We start from the raw sequence: 21711 nt of genomic DNA, 5'->3' as shown, positions 1-21711 counted from the left end.
GCCAGAGACCACAGCATGCACTGAGGCTGGTTGGGATGATGAGTACCACTGACTGAAATTGCAATTCCAGAGTCATTGAAACTAGCCAGGGTCAGATAGCATAGATAAACTCTTAAACACACTGTAAAAATACAAAAGACTGATTTCATTATATGAAAACACTGTAATGGTTTCATTAATACTCCAAAGGTGGAGTTGTGGTAAACCAGATCAGCCTGCATGCTCTGGATTGTGTGGTATGGATAGAAAAGGGAAGAACCTGGTGTGGAAAAAACAGAAAGCGAAATACTTGAGGGAATACACATAAAACTTACTTGTAAATGGGCTGCTGGAACAGCCCAGGCAGAATAAGCTTCAGTTTCAGCTGAAGTGTGAAAGTCAATAATCTTTTCTGTAACCTTTCTAAACTCTTTGCTTTTCTATCACTGATACTGAGGCTGAAGAGAATTAATCTATTCAAGGTATAAGTAAGGATGCAAATATCATATACAGCAGAGGACTCCTTCAAAGAGAACTAGTTACTCAACAGCCTGTCACATGCTCAGCACTAGTAATATTTAATGTATCATTTATCTTACTGAAAAATTCACAAAAAGCAGGAACAATACAGTTACCATTATCCTTCCAAAGAATGTGAGGGAGGTGGAAGGTGAAAGATGGTCCAAATTACTCTTTTCCCCTATAAAATATTAGCCTGTAAGGTCTCTTAAAATGGATTTCTCATATGTATTGTATTTCTATAAACCACTTTATAGCTATATGCACTGTACATTAAAAATAAAATTGGGAATATGTCTTTCTAAAAGCTCTTTCTATAAATGCCATGCTTACCCCCGCTGTCTTTGTCCTTTACGTTTCTTTGCTGATAGAAGACGTGCCTGAGCAGAGCAAGCCATCTCATTCTCAGAGGGCTGTGTCTAGTTTCTGGTTGTGTAATTACTTTGGGTAAGTTGTTTTACCCAAAATGAAGAAGTCTGTTGCAGTCCACAGAGGGTGTCTTTCCATCTGGGCATCAATTAATAGATACTCCAGGCTAAGACTTGCAGTTACAGGGCTGCTCTAATTTTTACTTGACAGTAATGAGACTGTCAGAATAATTCTTATCTCAGTAGGAATAATCTCTCTTGATCAGCACTACACAAGAGGGAAGACTGTCACTCACCAAGCCTCTCTCCTAGAATGGCCAAACTGCCAGTGATAAAATCAAACAGAAAATGCCATTAAGGCCAGGTAGCATTGCCCCTGTCAGTGGAGGGCTCTTTCTTACTAAATGGTTTCCAAGCTTTTATTAATTCTTTTGGCTACCCATGACACCAGACATTTCTAGCTCTTCAGCTCTTCCTGAAAAAGGCTACTTCAGACAGGAGTTTTCGAGGAAGCTAAAAGGGCTGTCAGACCCCCTCTCTCTCTCAATAAACGAATGCTCTGCTATTTAAGACTTTCAGGTTGAGCTTAGGAAAGCATCATCGTTAGTTACATGCTAAGATTTATTCCACAACAGAAAACCCCAGTTTAATACCCATTTGAAAAAAAAAAAAAAAAAAAAAAAAAGTATGGTTTATAGCCAGAAAGAATATTGTTAGAACTGAACCCAAACCTCCTGGCTTTCCAGGTGAAGAAGTGATGAAATTGGGGTTTACTTTTCCAGTGCACTGGAATATTGTGCAGATAAGCTCTGTCACCCTTGTGGAATGCTCAGATATTGTGGTGACGGTGATGACTCATAAGTTTGAGCTGTGCTTGCCTGTTTTATATTTATTGCAAATTTTTAATTTTAAATAAAGTAGATTTACAATAAGCAATGACTGAAGATGGAAAAGCTCACTATTGCAGGACAGCACATGCACCCACAAAGCTAGCTGCATCGGCAATAAGCGGGAGGAGAAAGCCACCTCTTACTTAGACATTTATGGCTGGGCACTGGAGTATTTGAAGCTACCAACACAATGTGCAGTCAACTCACATCAAGGCTTCAAAGGTTAATCTACTGTTTCTTCTACCATGAGGACAGAAACTGCATGTTACAAAGAAATAAAATAAGCAGGTGTATGACTGGTAATAAATGGAATCGATTATTTCAGGACTTTCGGGCAGGAAGTGGGGAAGAAACAGCAGGGATAAGTTGACTACTATTGAAAAAAGGCTTTGCATAAGATGCACTGGTGGCAAATAGCCCAGTTTTAGTGGGCTAAGCTATGATATCTAGAGATAAATTAAAAATGCAACTGCATGTGCCACCAGGCTTACAAATTAACAACATCAATCATAGAAGTGACAGAGTCCATTGTTTTTTTGTTGACAAGTATGAAAATTCTGCACACGACCATGTTCTTTGAGCCAGCGATTTTAAAAGATCAATACTACAAATGAAACAAAAATAGGGTTTTCCTCCTCACCCAAGGAATCCACATTTACCGCTAACAACTCCGATGAATGTTTACATAAACGTAGAAAGTGGAGGACATCACAAGTGACATACTGACCTAGAAGACTATGACAACAACTGCTTCATTGTACTTCTCTGCAGTGCAACAAAACTAAAGAGGCAGCGGAGAAACGCTCCTGAAATCCAAAACATGTCAAGAAATAAACAATTACTTTTTGTCTAAATACGTGAAAACAGAGCATGGGAGTGCCAGGGCTGGAGCACTGCTGGCTTGAATCTAGCTCCCTCCCCGTCCCCCCAAGCTCAAGTATGAAATCTATGCATAAATTATTTTTGACATTTAGAGCCTAATTATCATGGATGAATTTGATAGGAGCCTGTAGCAACTGCATCTGGGTTTGGGATGGACTGGAAAGCAAAAAGCATTTCTGTGCCCAGTGCAGTGTACCTCAGCCCAGCAATGCTGGGGTGTATGCAGCATACACAGGGGAAGGTTGTTTGCGTAGAGTCTATACCCAGTTCTCCACTCTGTAACAGTAATATAATTGCCAATGCCATACCTGTGCCACCCAGCAGACAAAGAGCTCAAGGTAACAAGTAAATTTAAAAATTAACTTGGTAAATTGCTCATCTGGCAATTCTCGTTGGGGTTTTGGCTGGTTCAGTTTGCTCTGATAAAGAGACAAAATAAAACAAGAGATGGAAAACAATGAAAAACACCTCCTCCAGTTTCTCATCTGACAACTTTCACCCTGTTTCACCGAGTACATTACAGACGATGACACATATTAATTGCACCGTGCACAGGACAACACAAAGCAATTAAGGCTTCTTGTGTGCTTCATGGCTGCTCTCCACGCTGTTTCCAGGGGGAGTTATGATAAGAAGTCTCATGACTAGTATGAAACCAACTGCACTCATCGCTGAATTTGTATTTCTCCACGTCTGCCTAACACCCTGCTCAGTGCCAGCTGGTCTTTCTCTTATAGGCAATCTGGCAGCCTGGAACAGCAGATCTAATTTCTACAGACATGGCAGGCGACCAAAGTTACCCACGTCTGGCAGAACTGGAGAGCTGAAGGAAACCAGAAAGCATTTGATAACCTACCAGCACAAGGAAGGATTTCCAGTTCTGGTTTTGAACAAATATTCTGATCTCTCTCAAACCTGGAATGCATCTGTCTCCTACCCTTCACTTCTCTGGCCTTGACGTCCTTTGGTTATTGGACCTATTTCTGTATCCATCACACATCCAGCCTGTCCTCCACCAGTGTGTTTAAGTGCACGCATCACTGCTGCATCTCTGTAAAATTTGCTAGAAGTACATGCAGTATCTAACACAATCTCCTAAGCTTCACACAGGCTTACAGCATTAGTGGAATGCAAATAATACAGCAGCATTCTTAGGATGAAAGATATATTCGTGAGTTAAAGCATAAAAACCACAGGGAGTGCTGAGCTCTTCTCAGATCTCCAGATCTGGAGCTCTCAGCTCTACAGACAATTTGATTTTATTAAAGACAATAAATACGGGCACTAAATCACAGCTTTGGGCTGTAACTTGCTTTCAGCAAAATCCCCCACCGGAATCAATTCCAGACTGCAGGAATGACCTTGCTCTCCTAACTAATCTTATCATTGTTGATGTTTGGTTTTCCAAACCTCTTCCCCTGGGCCTACCATCAGCCTGTTGCTCTTTGCTACCTCCTACTCATCCCTAATGGCCTGGCACTGGGACTGAAGGGTCAAATAGTCCAGCCAAAGGCAAAAGGGGAGGCCAATTGATTGGCTGAGGGGGCTCACACCATTCATTGTGCCAAGGCCAGCAATGACCAGGCTCTGCTTTTAGCCCTGGGCAGTGTCTGTGTGGTGCTGCCCAAGCTTCTGACTGCACTGCTCTAGTGGTTGCAGATACTCAGTGCACGACACAGGGAGGGTGAAGTGAGGCATTCCTCACCACTGAGATGTCAGCATCACTGTGTGTGTAGGTGTGTTCTTTACTTAGTATCCTCTCTCTGTAGAAAACAAGTTACCGTGGCACTGGGATTACAGTTTGGCAAGCCTCACTGATCAGAAGAGGGAACCAAACTCTTGGGGTCCTTTCCTACAGCAACGTATTGCAATTCTGGAAGCTGTAAGAGTTCTGAGTGTTAAAAGCCAGACCCAGAAACGCATCTTTTTGTCTCAGGTTTTGACGCTGTTCTTTGCTGCAAGTTAATTGGCAAATCATTTTATTTGCATATCTCACTAGGCTTTTATAATTCTCTGCACAAAATTTGATTTAGAAAGGAAAGCCTGAGAACCTTTTAAGCTGAGCAGTTGGCAGACACATAGGAGGGTATATAACGTATGCCTATACCATAAAGACATATAGCAGCAGTGGGTGGACTGTATATTTCCCTATGCACTTATTTCTATTTTATGGTATTTTAAAATAGGAAATACCATTTAAAGGAACTGATTGCCTCAGGCTGGCAAGAATTTACAAGGCACGCTTGAAATGGTTTTGCTTAACACCAGAAAAAAGTATCATGCAGTTGAAAGTTTCAATCATTCCAGTCCTGGTGACCTCTTCAAGGTATTAAGATGCTATCGGCAGACAGGTCTCTTAAAAAGATAAATCTTGGCTTTCCACAGCAGCAGAATAGCATTTGTTTTCATGTCAGGAGTAATGGCATTTCAGAGGGACATATTGATTTCATACAGATTTCAGAGAAAATAACAGCTGGCCAAATACATCAGCGATGCCAGAACACCCAAGCACAAGTGAGTGAGCCTTGGAGCTGTGCCTTGGGTTTGGGGACAAAAGGCGCCCTGGATCTGAGGGCCAGAGAGCACTGGGCTGCACCCATGGGGAGTGAAACCAGGAGGTCTTTTGGATAGACTTTGAGGACCACCTGAGCACAGAGCCCTGACACTTACAGCAGGGCTACAAGGTAGTGAGAAGGTAGTGAGCAAACAGCTCCACCCCGTCCTCCACCCAGGCAGCTCCTCTGCTTTGCAAGGAACAAAAAGACACGTTCTACCCCTGGGAACACATGTCAAAGAAATGCTTTCCCGAAGGTGGACTAACAGTTCTAGGAACGCAAAGTCATCCAGCTGGGAAGGCAGAGACTGAGGTCTTCCATCTGTTCTCCTGATGCCTGGTGAATCTTTAAGAAGAAAAATAGAAGCGTCACATCTCCAGGCCAGAGAATGAGCCTAAGGTAACCACAGGCAGAAGAACCTGTTAACTTGACTCTTGAACAATAATTTAAGCTTTGATTCATAAACACCTGCGTTCTGTATTAAAAGGAAACCAACCTCAAACTCAAAAACCACACTATGATCCTCCAGGGTTTGAAGGGGCAACCCATAACCTCTTGTTTTCAATACCTGGTGAAGCCAGGTACCTCCCTACCTCACCAAATGATCGTGGGTCCTGAGCAGTAGCTGCTGTGGCAGAACAGCAGATCTGCCACTGAAGAAAGAAATCATCCCCATCTGCATACATATACAGGGTGGCTGTGTGATATTAAAACAGATGGGTCTTCCAAGCATGACTGCTTCTTTTGGGGATAATAATGCCATTAATAGCATCCAAGAAGGAGGCACAGCTCGCCAGAACTGAGGGCTCCACTTCAGGATGAAACAGACTTCAAGCAGAAACAACCCCAACCATATCCGTAATGTCTCCCCCTGTTCTGGCATCCTCCCCTTCCCAATTCAATTTTATTAACAAATATAATGACTGGGCAAATATTGAAATTAGATACTCAAACCAGCTGGCAAACTATTCCTGAAAACATCTTAATCTTCTGGAAAGGCTCATCATTTCTAATGCAGTTGGTGACAGTCTTTTAGAAATTGGTACAATCACTGACTTAAGGGGGTTTTAGTACTTTTCTTTGTTGATTTGGAATCAGGGAAGTAGAATTACTGAGGTTTTTAACATGGCATGCATTTGTTTTTAATGAAATGAAATAGTCTAAAATAGAACAAAAAGGCTAAAGTGTTTATTAATGACTTTTTTTAAACAGAAACTCCATTTGCAATCATGACAGAGCATGCACGGCTTTGTTACGTTCTTAATGAAGTCCCCAGCTGGGAGCCCTGTGCCTTGCTTTGGAGGAGGCTTGGTTGGCAAAAGGTATTAATAAAATTTGTAACCCTTGGACTGAAAACAAATTTTTGTGACCCAATTTGATGAGATCACGTTACCAATAATACATTCTTATTCACACTTTTACCAAAGCTATTGAATTCCACAGAATTATTGCAGAAAGCAGCCCTTATTTTAAGGAAGAGCAGTTTGGGCCTTGGCTGTAGGAGTGTTTTACTGAGCTCAGGTAGGACTAGCCAAGGGAAAAGAGCATCTCAGGGTTTAGCTGTCAGCCTGCACCACGCATTGCACAGGTCTGAAAGCATTTACCAAGTCACAGAAGTTCCCAGGGATTTTCTCTGGGGCAAGAAGGGCGAGGACCTCATTTTCCAGGCACTGGGTACAGAAACCATCTCCATCACATCCCTACCCCAGGTCTCAAACAGGAACCAGTCCCCTTCACTCAAGTGAATTTAACTCCTTTTGTCAGCATCCAGAAGAAATGTCAGCTCTCACCGATAGCAATGCAATTTCCAGTTAAGACCTCACCAAGCCCATTCGACAGCTTTAGTTGGGCATGTTTGAGAATGATTTAAAGTAGGTGCAATCTCAAAATAAACATGCTGCTGGCCCTTCAGCTCCTGATCTCCTGCAGGACAGAGGTGGCATAAGGAGAGCAATTGCTGTGACCCACGCTTCCCTTACCACTCTTATCTCCCACACTTGAAACATATCTGCTACTGACAGGGAAGAGAGCAGAGCTGGCTCAAAATTGTGGTGTTTTTAAAGTCTGTGTGTGTTGGGGGAAGGGGGTGAAAGGAAAAAAGGATTAGCAATGTTTTTTTTTCTTGTCATTCATTATGAAGAACATCTGACAAATTTTTAATGAAAGAATCTGATTTTTGAAGCAAAAAATAGAAGACCAACTTCCGAAATTATCTGAAAGCAAATGTGATAGTTTAAGAAGTAAATAGCATCCCTCCCAGAACTTGCATTCTGTATTCAGCCTTGGGCTAATCACGCAGTGCAGGGCCCCTGGCACCCCAGAAGAGCTCCCCAGCTTCACCTCAAGCCTCAGTGAAAGCCAAACAGCCCCCAAAATGGCAGATCTTTCACATTACTCTCATGGAAACTGAAGTCAAGACAAGCCCCACTGAAATAAAGCACTTTTTCAGGAGATCATAGACAGCTCTGAGGCTTCACCCCTCTTTCTGCATCACGTGCAGCCGAGGAGAGCCTCAGGGTGCTCCGGTACCTGGGTGCTCTGGTACTGCTGCATGGCAGTACTGAAGTCATGCTGTAAGAGAGGCTATGTAGAGGAACCAATTTCAGATGAGAGCCAATATAATTTAGCTTTAAGTTATGAAGCTAAGATGTTCTCCACTTGTCAAAGAGGAAAAGTATTTGCAGCTTATTAAATTGTCCACATCTGCCGATCTATATATTACACTAAGAGGCCCAACTTCTTATGTGTGGTGACTGGAAAGGGCGAAAAACCACCTGGTTACAAACAAAAGACTTCCCTGAAGTGGTAGGGTTATGTTAGGCTGGCGTTTTGCAGAGCAAATAGGAGGATGCCTAGGGCAAGGAGCTGCAGTTCATTTCTGCTTTTCTGAATTACTGTTCGTAGCACTGAGATTGGACCCAGGAGCCTGACTGTTGATCAGGCTTCACCATGCTTAGCAGTGTGTGAACACAAAATAAAATTGCATTCTCCTAAGAGTCATTTTCATGCTTTTAAATAAAGTCACTAAAGTCATAGCTGGATTCCTCTGAATCTCATTTATAAATCAAAATAATTTTAGCAAGTGATGACAGGTAGGAAGTGGCACAGTTTCTTGTCTTTTCCATGGCAGGCTGAGCCACTTCCCCTGGTTGCAGGATGATTGCCCCATCACTCCACCCCACACTCACATTTCCCCCCTCCCTCACTCTTCCCTCTTCCCACACTCAGAGCTGGGAATTTCAGCTGAGTGCTGGATGAAAAACTCAAAGACAAAGCTTATGTTATCTACAGAGCAGCAAAGGCTCTCCTTACTGCTTAAGCACCAGTAGAAAAGAAATCTCATTCGCCAGTCTTCACAGATATGGCCTAAATATCTGCTTGCACACACTTCACAGCAAGACATCCCACAGCTGAACACGTAGTTCTTGCATTCAAAACCACCCAGGAAGGAGAGAACTGATTTAATCACTTTGGGGGCTGGCACAGGAGATCTGCACCTTGCTGGTTTCATTACCTTGGAGAACAGCACAGACTCATAAGTCACATTTGAATCACTATTAGACGCAGCCAAACCCTGGATGTATAACCCAAATCTTGGATGGGAGTCTGTTTTAACCCATTTTTAAACCTCCCATGTTTTTGGGATACTAAGAACTGAAACCATGGATCTCAAATGAGAGTGGGCTTCATCATCTGAACCAGCATCAGGGGCTGAGTTAGAGGGATGGTCTAGCCCTGGGAGAAAGAGAGGAGCCCAAATCCTGCATACCAGCATCCAAACCTGAGGACAGAGCTTCCTTGGCACTTAAACCCAGCCTGCATTTTAGGACTCCATTAACACAATGTGTATCTCAATAGCACCAGCTGACCCACAGAGCTACTAAAGCTGTGCTGATGTAGGGACTGGGCTCTGGCTGATGCTGGAATAAGGCACCCGATGCCATCTACTTTCGGTCTTTTAACAACATATAATACTATTATTTTTTCCCTGTTCCCATCTTTTTTATCCTGAGGGACAATTAAATGCAACACGTTCCTGTCTGTCACTGGCAGAGAAACAGACTTCAGATTCATCTCAATATCCAAGAAACGATGCCACTGGCCACAACAGCTCTGCAGAGGCGTTGCGGTGGGATATGGGAAGGAGAAAGCACCAGCAGCACAGACACTTGGCATAAAAGAGAGACCCCCTCACAGCTTGTGAACGGGCTAGAAAAGAAGGTGGCTCCCCAGCAGGAATGCAGACAGGGTGGTTAGGATGGCTGAGTCAGAAACAGTCTTCCAAGGAGCTTAGAGCTGAGATTTACTTGCATGCTCAACATCAAGGAATGAGCTGCAGTTATTCCTCCAGGCTTCTGGAAGGTATTCACACACACACAGAAAAAACAAGAGAGAAGACAGGTACAAGGCTTGAAAAGGAAGCAGCACTTTCCCAGTGGGGTGAAGGCTCACATCCCTGAGCAGTCCAAGTTTCCACATCTCTAACTCTTGACCCATTCCACCCCTCAGCAGATGGTACCTGAGACTTTCCTCTCCTGATGGAAAAAGCAGGCACAGGAGGGAGATACCCTCAAAATGCATTTATGTTATCCATAACACTGATGCTTTTAATGCCTGGAAGACACATTCTCCTCTTGCTCTGGAGCTACTTGTTTCCAGCAAAGCACTGCCACAAAGGCTGCTGCTTGCACCGCTTACAAAAAGACAGAAATCCGGTTTCAGCTGCCTGTGTGCTGGTCTAAGAGGAAGGAGTGATGCTGACGAGCTCAGCGGCCATCCTATACAAACCCAGTCATCCCCCCGCCTGCCCAGCTCCCTGGGGAAGCCAGCTGCAATTCCTTACAACAACCAGAGGCAGGATATTTCCCCAACTTGTTCCCTCGCTCCCTGTGCAAGACAACAGGGAAAGCAAACAAGATTTAAGGCAGCCATCTCCGCAGCTCAGGGGAATCATTCCAAAGATTAAATCAGCGCTCTGCCATCAGCTGAGCTTAGCACATTGCAGCTGGTGCAGTCATTTAACTCCGTGGCTGCCACAGCCCGGGTGCTGGGATGACAGGCAAACCCCCACCAGCCACCGCCCAGCTCGGCTTGCTGGCAAAACGCGGCGCAAAGAGGTAAGAGAAAGGAGCAAGGAAACACAGGGCTGGGCTGGCAATAGGGCACCGGGTCCCTGCAAGTGCTGGGGCTCTGCAGGAGTGGCTGGCTGGGCACAGAGGTGGGGAAAAAAAAATAAAAATGGGAGGCTCCCTGCCTGCTGCTGCAAACTGCAAGTGGACACTGCTGCTTGTGCCAACAGCCAGGCCAGGGAAACCCACCCAGGAGGAGGTGAGCAGGCTCACAGCTCGAGTGGGAGGCCGTGCAGGTGCAGCTGGTAGGAGGAAGCACGGCAGTTTAACCAGAATAATTCACAGGACTAACAATCACCAGTTCTGGATGCTATAATGCTACAACAGCAGAGTTCAGATCTTTGCAGTTTTAGCAACAAAATCTAGGGTGCCTGGGGGGTTTTGCCTTTTTTTTTTTTTTTTGTTAACTTCATCCTTCCCATAGCCAAAGGTGTGCAAAACCTCACATAGGCTTTCCTCTCAGTGACGTACTCAGAGGTTTGGATGTTTATGCAAAGAATTCCTTGCAAGTTTAGGAAGTTTGTTCTCAAACTGGTTGCTTTGTTGTTTGTTTTTTTTTTTTCCTCCCCAGTCTGAAAAATGATGCAGCAGCCATGGTCATTTTTCACATACATTTCTTCCCTACACACATACAAACAAGCCCTTATATAAGGTGATGTACTTCTTTACGGCTCATTTCCTTTACTTTCCAAAAAAAAGTAAAGAAATCTGCTTTACGATAAGGTTTCCCTCCATCCTCTTTAAAAAAAAAAAAAAAAAGTGTTTTTGTTTTAAGTAAGTATGAACTCATTTATTTTCTTTAATGGTGGCTATTTTTTTTCCCCCCCAAGACAGGGCCATCCACAGAAATTGCACCTTCTACTGAGATTGTAAATACATCTAGATAGAGAAGCAAGGTAGCTCTCCTGGAAAATAATAATATTACAATAATAAAATCTATATACACAAGCAAAGGCAATAGACTGCCAACTGACTTGGAGCATTCATGACCATAAAATCCAAACAAGAAGCATCAAAGAAAGGACAGAAATAATATGCTAGACTGGCCCTGGTGTTGAAGATTATGGCTCCATCTTCCTGTTTTAATGCAGGTTCCTTACAACCTTGGGGAAGTCACCCGTGTCAGCGGCACATCAGTCTTGCTCGGTGAGGAGGACAAAAAACAAGAAAGGCTGCAATATTTCCTTCTACTGTAGGATTCAAAAAGCAAAGTATTTGCAAGGGAGGGCTTGATTTTGCCTTCATGGCAGAAAAATGGATGAGATGGCGCTGAGAGGGATTCCCACGAAGCATCTCTTGTTGCTTTGCAGTGAGAACTGTTAGCAGCTCTGCTTTGTCTGCAGATCAGTGAATGAAACGGTTAATAGTTGTGAAGACCATAACACTCAATTTTGGGAATTAAAAGCAATTACAAGATTTAGATGGGAAATGATATAAGCTACCTAAAGCAATGAAACCACTTAACTTAAATGAATAAAATAACCTTTGGACCAAATCAAGTTCAAACCATCCCTCATACAAACACTTCATTAAACGTGTATTAAAGAGAAGAATTTCCTTGGGATGCTTGCTCTGGAGCCAGCCTGGAGCCCACAGCTCTGCACACCAGGAGGGCCAGAAGAAGCTGGGTCCCTGGTTTAAGAGCTAGGTCGCTGGCCCACCAGCTTGCCTTTCCTTCTCATCCCAGCACGTGTGGGCAGACCATCAAGCAGCTTTCCATAGCATTGTGTGCCCTGTGGGGGGAAAAGCCCAGGAAACAGCTGGCACAGGGACAAGCACGCCTCTGTGCACAAGGGGTCCCACATCAACGGGATGCATCGTGCTCCATGTCACTACTGGATGTCACTTGTCCTTGTCCCAGCTGCAGCACTGACAGAGCTCCAAACCCAGCATGCAGCACAGCATCTTCCAGGCAATTAACTTCTCCTCGCTGGGCTGCGCGGCCCCTCAATCACTCAGGCAAGCAACTAAAGCGAGCAGGAGAATAGTATCAGTGCAGAAAAAAATATGGCTGTCTGGAAACAGCCACTTAGGCTGATTTTATTATGTGGATAAAGAAGAGATCTGGTTAGTAATAAGTCTATTAAAATGTTCTGGGGGGAAAAAAAAATACAAATGCATCAATCTTCAGAGGACATCTGCTCTACAGATTAAACACTGGTTTGGGACTGGAGAGACTCTGAACCCACCCCCAGCAGCCACTGGGGTCCTGGACAACCTTGGCTGGGTGACCTCACATCTCTGCAGCTTGCCTCCCCTGCGTTCAGGCTGCAGGAGGTTATAGGTGAAAAATCCACAGGGAAATATTTTTATGCTTCATTAGGTGTTTATTCAGAGCTTAAAGGCAACCTGTTGCCCCCAAGATAACAATAACTTCTGACGTACTCAGAACTGAACCATATTGGGTTAAAAACCTCCTTGAATGTTTTATTCAGATATCACACCTCGCTGTCCCCAAGTCACTTCTCTAGCATCAATTGAATTACTCCCAGTTTACACCAGGGAAAAACATTTAAACGCTGCTACACACAATTCAATACATCATCATGCAGATGACGACTTTCTTTCAACAAAACGAGGTTAAGGCTTCGCTCTGAACTATCCAGGAACCCTTCCACTTTAATAGGAGCTGAAGACAGTGGGCTCAGAGCCAACATTGCAGTTTCCAGAGCAGGTGTTCACTGTCTCCTTCCCCTGACTTCTCACTAGAAAGACTTCAAATCAATACTTGTAATGCGTTTACCAACAGTCAGGTCCTATTTCATGCATTAAAATAATAAAAAGAGCTCATAGCCCTTTCAAGCTGGAGTTTAATACTGCCTGGAAGAAATGCAAGGGGATGACATTTCCATTACCTGATCACTGACTGAATGCCTCTTGCACTTGCAGCACATGCTGCATTTGCAGGCACAACCTAATATTTTTTTAGAAAATAATGTGTGTATATATATGCATATATATATATATATACACACACATATATACACACACACTGCTTGAGACCTTCCTCCTTAAGATCAGGAGCTAGGTGCTGATAAGATGAATGAATGCTCAGTGTTTCTTGAGCTCCAACTATAGAAACAAATCCTACAGGCAAGAGATAAATCACCCCACTTAACTCCTTGAAAGTTTGCTTAGCACGGAAAAGAGGGAAAACTACGTGCATAAGGGAAAAGGCTTTCACAGGCTGATTAAAAAGCAATCTCAAATCTCTCTGAAGACTTGGAAAACAAAGTATCTCACTTGGCTTCAGTCATTCCATTATTTCTTTCTGAAAATAAACAAGCAATATTGCTTATCCTTTCCATCATCCCTTCTCTCCATAATGCAAATTGCACCTTGTCCTTCACATTCAGTCCTCAGATGCAGAGATCAGCCCCGAGCTCCTGCTTCAGCACAAACCCAGCCATCAGCTCCGGGTGTTCCTGTACAAAGTCCCTCACCTCTCTCCTTCGGGTAAGGCAGAAAGGCTTTGGAGAGATGACAAGCAATGGAGCATCTAATATGTCTTTATGTCAACTATTCTAATACTTGACCCATTAATAGTCTGCACGTTATTTCTAGTTTAGGTTTAGCTACTGTCAGCTTAGAGTCTTTTGACTGAAGAGCCTGGCCTGATCTTCTGCCATCGACAGTGCCCTTCTATAAAGGAGTTCATAAACCATGCCCCATCTTTAGGCTGCTCTTGAATGAGGAAGGTGCTTTGAAGGTCTTAAATCACTTTTGGAGATTCTTCAGCTTGGGATCACCTGAACACCCCGTTTCTAGATGTCTTCATGCTTCTCAGTATCATTTTGAAACATGGACACTAGAAACTGCATCAGCCTTACTGTGCCTCACAGAGGGGCAATCTGGCTCGGCATTCCCAGGACCACACAAGCCATTTCCCTCTACCACAGCCTCACACTAGAAGCTTACTTGATACCTGATCATAGCCTTAAAGAGATGGTCAGTGCTGCCAGTTTCCAAGGAATTAGCAAACACGACCCACACACCTTTTTCTCAAGCATACCACCTTTCACTTGCCATGTTCCAAGCACAGTCCTCAAATAACAGGAAATCAAGTAGTAACATTCAATCTATCCACAGTTGTTTTTTTCCTTCCAAGGAACTGGGACTTCTTTGACAACAGTTTCAACCATTTGTGATGTATGGTAAGTCATGAAGTCTTCCCCCCCCCCCCCCATGTTTCTGTAGAAGACTACAAAGTTTTGCTTAGTTTTTACCCTGGGGAATAACAAATAATCAGGAGGCGATGCGCTCCTTTGACACATCCCTTGCTTTGCATGCAGATTGGATATCGGCAGGAACAGCAGGCTTCCCCAGAACATATGTGCAAATATTCAAGAATAGCAAACACCAAGGATAAACATAGTTGGACCAAACAGCTTTGCTGAATAGAAGTGAATGTTTGCAAATGCTGCCTTGCAGTATTTGACCTGCACTAATGAGCTCTCTGTATTCAATAACCTGGTCTTTCAGGCAAAGAAAGCTTTCTGATGAAGGGTGCACACTCCTAGCGTCCCTGTGGGGCTTGAAAAAAGGGGATCTGATGGAGCAGCTGAGATGCCACTGGGTTATTATAGGTGCATAGAATTTCCCCAAGGAACCACCTTAAACATATATCCTTGGTGAGATCTGATATTTACTAATTATTGTCATTCAGATGCATCCACTGAGCCTTAAGACTCTGTTTTCATTAGAACTTGACATTGAACTATATGATTTTTAGCTTTTATAATCTGAACTTGTCTGACTACTATATAAATTAGCAACGTATCCCAAGGATGATCCACTGGAACCTGTGCCAGTTGAAGAACATTAGTAATTTTGAGGGGGATACTTCCATATTTTTCAAGAGTAAGCAAGAAAACTGAATATTCAGATTCCAAAAGAAAAAAGCCACCCACACAGTGAGCACTAGAAATTTACCTTTACTAGAAGAATAATAGTATTTATCTGAAGGAGCACTGGCTCAGAATAGATGCTGCCAAGATGAATGATTAATGCATATTAATTGTGGTAAAGAGTTTTCAATTTCCAAGTGTTTTTGAATGAAAAATTGGGGATTGCATAAAAAAATCCACTCTTCTTGTTCAAGTGCCTTTTAAATCTGTTTTTTTCACTTTCTGAAAGGAAGAATTTGCATTTAAGGGACATTTTTAGGAAAACACATAGTTCAAACTGGAATCAGCTTCTGACTTTTCAATTGCCAATTTATCCCCATAAAAAGGGGGTGGGGTGGGGAAGAAAATGGAAATGGGAAGGATACAATACAGGAAGAACAGTTTGCAGCCAGCTCCAGCATACTAATAAGCAGATGAAGCAACCCAGAAGGATTTCTCTTTGGTAACATTGGTTTGAAGAACATTAACAACAGTTGCCAAGGAATGAAAGCAACATCTGGCAGGAGAAGTTCGGAACCCAGTTTCATTCATATTCAGCTTTCAGAAATAAAAAGATCAGTGCTGGTCAGAAAAGTGTTTTAGCTTGCCTTTTTTTTTTATCTGCATGTATATTTGCAGTGGGGAAGGTACTTTTTTAGTACAGAAAATAAAGTCTGACTACCAAAAATCGGCCATTTTCCCCAAATAAATCCACACTGAATACAAACACAAGCCTCAGTCCTCATGCGTCCCACCAGCCGCTGGGTACCCCTGGCTACCTGTAGGAACAACCTGGACCAGTGCATCTCTGGTTTGCAAGGCCCATCCCTTCCAGAACAACCTCGAGCAGAGCCCACCTCACACACACGCTGCTCAGTCGCAGACCTCCCTGGAAGAGACCATTTACCCAGGCAGCACTCCAACAAGAAACCTGGAGGCATCCTCCTTTCCTACCTTTCAAGAATCCTCTCCAAACTCAGACAGGAAAAAAACCTGCCTCATTTATCAATACGCGAGCTGCAATTTTTAATCTCAGCCTCTCCTCTTTGATTTTACTTCAACAAGTCTCTTTTCCATTAAGTGCCTCATCAGACAACCATAGAAAACGCTGCATAAAAACAACCTACACGCATCTTAGACTTCCTTCAATTTGTCAGCCTCCATTTTAGTTGGAGCTGTTGTTTCTTAACACCCTGCTGAGCTGCAGCTTGCTTAGTTGAGCAGGGGATTCCTCAGTTTTGCCTGGCTCCAAGTGTATTGTGTGGCTGATCCCGTTTCTTCCCTTGGAAGGAGCACTTGCTTCTTGGTTGAGAAGAAAACAAGTTTCCAGGGAAGCTGGCTGGTGAGTTCGCTCAATGCCCTCCTTTACCTCTGCAAACGAGCACAAGGTCAGAGAAGGTATTTCAGAGAAGATATCTGTGTTTTGATTCAGGCATCAACCCCCTTCACTGAACAGGAGCTGGTGCAGCTCTAAGGGTGATTTAGAGATAATTCATGCTTAAATCCACCCCTGGAATCTGAGGTGAGATCCCACTGTCACGACCCATCTGAACTCCCCCTTCCGTGGAGAGGGGGAACACCGGTGTAACACAAGGTACCAGCTCTACCCAAAATACTTAACGTGGAGACAAACACACTGCCACATTCTGCTTCCACAGAGCAGACTTTGGTGGGGAGGAAGGCTGACGGCTGTCAGAAGAACCCAGATTTGTTTAATGCCCAATGTTCATCATTTCCCTCATAAAAATATTGCATTCCTAATGGCTTGTATACTGATTCCATCTGTAAAATTCCCCTATCCATTCATTCACAGCGCAGCTGATGAGAACCCAACTGCCTGTATAGAGAGAGCAATAAAGATTCAGGCAAAGGAACAGTCACAACTGCAAGGATCAATCTCCGTGAAGGATGCCAGGTGTCAGCATCCCAACAGCCTCGACAGGACTGCGGGAAGATGGTGTCCCCGCTCCCAGGGCTAAATTTAATCAAGATACAATGCACCATGCAAAGCCTGGCCAAGGATTAGGTCTGTCTGAAACTTGGATTTACTTTGATATCAGTAGCAAGTGCTCCCTGTGCAAGGCACAGAAGCTGAAATTGCCCCAGATTTCCTGGTTTGTTTCCATAGAGACTCTTCACTGCTCTGCACAAACCAGTGTTACTTCCTCAGCACAACCTTGGAAGAAAACAGTTGATCAACATAAAGTAAGGTAGTGCCTTGCTTAATTAGCATAAATTGGGAAAACTTCCACTGATAACTGAACTGTAAGGTCCACAGGCCTGAATTTCATACCTGCAGCAAAAAAAAAAAATAAAATAAAATAAATAATTTCAAGTACAGAGCACACAGGGGACAGGAAGCATCAGGAGCTCCACCACCTGAGTAACCTCTCCAAAATACTGCAGAGACAAAAAATGAACCAGAAGGAGCAGAAAGCTGGTTTGAGGCTGGGAAAGTGAGTCAATACCTACACAGAAGGTGAAGCAGCAGCAGCTGCCAGGTCAAGATGAGAGGGGATGGTTCGAAGCAGGAGGATAAGGTTAATACAAAGCTTAGCTCCAACATGTGCCCTAAATTTCTTTTTCTACTTGGTATTTCTCCGTAACTAAATGGCTAGATATAAGACCTGCAGACAACAGAGGAAGCTGAACATCTGCTAGTTCAGAGCAGGAAGTGCTACATCACTCAGTTAACTGCACCAAGAACACTTCACCCAGGGGGAAAATGAATGGGCACGGCTGAAAAAGAAGCTAATCAAGTTGGGATGGATGTGAGCTCTTTTTCACATTTGTATCAAGGAACATTTTTATGCAAACAACTTCTTTGTCATTGTTTTCCTAGTTTTCCTTTCAACAATATCATCCAAACAATAAAGAGGACTAGGAGTATTATGCACAAGTGGCATTCCTTGTGGAGCAGCAACAGCAGCTCTGGGAAGATAATGTAATCCATCAGAGAGGAAACAAGCACTTTGTCCAAGGAAGGTCCAGTGCCAACACTTTGATTGTTCAACTGAATGTTTTTTAAATTAAGTTCTCAAAGAATGTAAGCAGAATATTTATTTCAAACATTACTCAAAATATGTTGTTTCTCAAAAAAATGAGGTTTAATAATAAGCATCAATAAACAGTTAAACTTTTTTGGTTAAGACAGGGCCAAAAGCAAAATGAACCCAAAGAAATATAAAGGAATTTTCTCTAAGTTTCTGTGCTTAATTCCATTTGGGTAGCTAACTCACACTTTCAAAGGACTCCAGTCCTCATCACAAAGGGAGGCTCATTTGTTGTGCCTCTCTCCTACAGGAGCACACCATACACCTGCCACAGGATTTAACACCCACAATGAAACTATGGATCATTTTATAATTGTAATGAGACCCAGGCTAATCCTCTTACCCTACGCTGAGTTACAAGATAACCTGTTACCTCTGTCTCTCCCTAAGACTGTACTCTGAGTATGTCATAAGAATTAAAGTCCCACCCCCAGCCCATGCCTTAGCTGTGTATTGGCTTAAATTCAAAGCTTTGCCAACCCTAAGTGGAATCACCAAGGAAGAGGAAAGGAAGAAAGAAATGAATAAGGATCAGAAAAGCCAGTAACTCCCCCAATAAGCACCACAGCTGAGCTAATTCTAGAAGTGTGCATTAAATGAGGAATATCAAACCAATAAAAAGAGATTCCCTGCAGTGGAACATACACAAATCATTTGTAGTATCCTTAAAATCTTACAACCCTGACTTTAGCCAGGATTTTTAAAGCAGGAATCAATACTGTTTCAAAGACTTCAGACTCCCCAGGGTCTCCTCTTGCAAAGCCCCAAGGCATGGGGCCTCTCCCTAGCACATCACTAACCCTCATGCACCAAGGCATGGATTTCACATCACTGCCAGCCCCCAGGCACAGCTCAACCCAGCAGACACCAGAGTCACCCTCAGTGTGTTGGCCCACAGCAGGTCAGGCAGTAGCTTCTCCACACACCTTTGCACAGCTGTGGGCACATCAAAGTATTGAAGGAGAATCTAGATTCTAGATTTTTTATCCAGAAGACTTTAAACTGCATTTCACCCTGGTCAGAATAAGCCATTTGAAACGTTCTCTGAATACACAGGTTAGGACCTGAAGAAATTAGAAAAACAGCCTCAGAAATACATTTCATCTTGGATGGGCCCTATTTTGATGTCTTCCTAAAAGGTATGAATACAAAAACTGCCTTTTTTTTTTTTTTTAAATACTTAATGTTTTAAATCAATATTTTTGGTTGGATACCATGGAGAATAGCATATTATAAACACAGCCTGACCAAGCAAAGTACATGGGAAAGATAACGAGTAGCAGAGCAGGTACAAAGAAATTAACAGAGCTGGAATGTCTTTGTAACTTAAGAATGTTCAGTTTCTTTCTTAGAGCATCTATCCCTCCTGAAGGAAGTAGCAGAATACGCAGATTTTATAAGAAAAAACTTTTCAATAGCTCAAGTTTGCAGACATAGCCTTTTAGCTGTAGAACAGTGGCTATATTTAAGAAACAAAAAGGAAACAACCTAGTCTATTTGGAAAGACATCTATTAGTCTGACTTTAATAGCCTCCAGGTCTTTAGAAGATGTTTCAAAGCAAGGTATATTGTGAGTAACCAGAGTCCTAACACATACATTACCTACAGACAGTGTGAATTTGGCCAGCCCAACATCCTTCCCTGTCAGGAGAGGCAAATGAGACACAGGCACCGTAACCTTTACCAAGGCTTTAGGTGGCATTTCCAACAATTACTTCTCATCCTAACATCACAAGTACTCCCTAGCACTGGGAACAGTTGTACGTTGATGACATTTGCAAGCAATGCCAGCTTTGTAGACAGCAGAGGGCTGTAATATCATGCAGGTGTGGATGACTGACTACTCAATTAACAGAACTGCTACCTAAAATCACTCCAAAAATAGTTTAACTTTGAAGTAAAAAAATTAATTCCTGTTTTAAGCTACATGCCCATGCTTGGAAGCATTTGAGGAGGAAGAGATGTGAGTCCTGTGGTGACAGAATCACCATAATGAAGCCACAAAGGTTACTGTGATCCCAGTGTACTCGAGGGGACACCCAGCCCCTGGAAGCGTGGCTGTGCTCAATACCATGCACAAGGCACCTGTGAGATATGCATCTCACAAGGTTGCAAGCAGTTCAAAAAGTCTGGAGGGCACTTTTGTTTTTGAAGGACAAGATTGAAGGACATCACCTGAATTCCCCAGGTAACAACCTGCATCACAGTCCTGCAGCCAGTGTGGATGGCCATAGAATGCCTTTTTTTTTTTTCCTTTTTAAATCTCTCCTTCATTGCAGCTCGCCTGAACATCCCATAAAAAGAGGAATTACTACAGTGGAAGAGTGAAATTGATTATGCAGATAGCACTGTCAAATGCAGGAGGGAAAACAAACTAGAAAAAATAGAGCAGAATAAATTGTTTCTGCAATCTCAGAGTGAGTTACTTGTAAAAAATGGAAGATAAGTGAGAAGGGCAAGGTGGTTTTTTGGCTTATTTGTTTTTATTTCTTTTAAAGTTTCCACTGTCCTTTTATATCAAAGATGTACTTATGATCGTACTTTCCTTTTTATTTCCCCTGCACAAACATGAATATCCTGGGAAATCATTGGCAAATTACCCAAAAAGAAAGCTGGAAAAAAACTGTTTAGCTGAGGAACCAATCAATAAGACTGCTCGGAGCAAATGCTTATCTGCATCCTGTTCGAGATTGACACGGGAGGTATTAATATTGTATGTGCTTGTCTAGTGGATAAAATAATCGAGCACCATCAAAATGCAAAGCAGCTCCTGCAACTTTGCTTTCTCCAGCAGTGAAATCTGCTTCTCCATCTGAGCTCCCTTTCTCCTGCAATGCCATCTAGAGGAAACCAGGCAGATGAAGGGGAGGGCAGAGACCAAGGGATGAGAAGGCAGCAGGTACCAGGTGAAGCCAAAATTTCCCCCAGACCTAGCTAATGTAATGGATTAGGCCTTCCAATCTATGAAGCCATGAGAGGCAGGGCAAGCCCTGGCTCGGATGCTTTGCTGGGACTGGCATAGCAGCTTACACCCGAGCGGCGAGTGACTCAGCAGGAGGATTTCCCACAGCACCTTTCTAAGAACACACTGCTTCTGTGCTACGTGTCTCTGGCTGCCGAAAGGAGATGCAATTCATGAGGATTTCTGCAATTTACATCTGCAAACAAGTGAAAGAAAAGCTTAAACATCCCAGATTTGACAGGAGGAATATAGGAAAGAAAAATCGGGAACTAACGTTTGCAGTGAATTGCAGATGCCTCCAGGCAGACCAGCACAGTGCCAGGAGTTTGGCTAGGGAAATCTAGACCGTGATTTTCACCCTCACCCGCGTGCTCCTTGCTGGGACTTTGGGCACTAATTCAGCTCCCTATTAACTCCTTCTCAGAGGGGTCGTTTGTGAAGGACTGAGACTTTGAGGCACCCAGATGACAGCACATCTGCACACCCAG

General features: G+C 43.2%; 2 long non-coding RNA genes across 3 annotated transcripts in view; one reads left to right on the top strand and one right to left on the bottom strand.

Moving 5' to 3' along the window:
• Window positions 1–21711, bottom strand: part of LOC137861169 (uncharacterized) — an 88845-nt gene that overhangs the window by 54289 nt on the left and 12845 nt on the right. The window lies entirely within an intron of this gene.
• LOC137861170 (uncharacterized) lies at window positions 9635–11743 on the top strand. Its single transcript, XR_011099441.1, has 2 exons — window positions 9635–10310; window positions 11414–11743. It is a non-coding gene; the product is annotated as an uncharacterized lncRNA (long non-coding RNA).

The sequence above is a fragment of the Anas acuta genome, chromosome 9 (genome assembly GCF_963932015.1).
Source record: "Anas acuta chromosome 9, bAnaAcu1.1, whole genome shotgun sequence".
NCBI classification, from domain to species: Eukaryota; Metazoa; Chordata; class Aves; order Anseriformes; family Anatidae; genus Anas; species Anas acuta.
The sequence above is the reverse complement of the archived record's forward strand: the minus strand, read 5'-3'. Positions and strand labels throughout refer to the sequence as shown.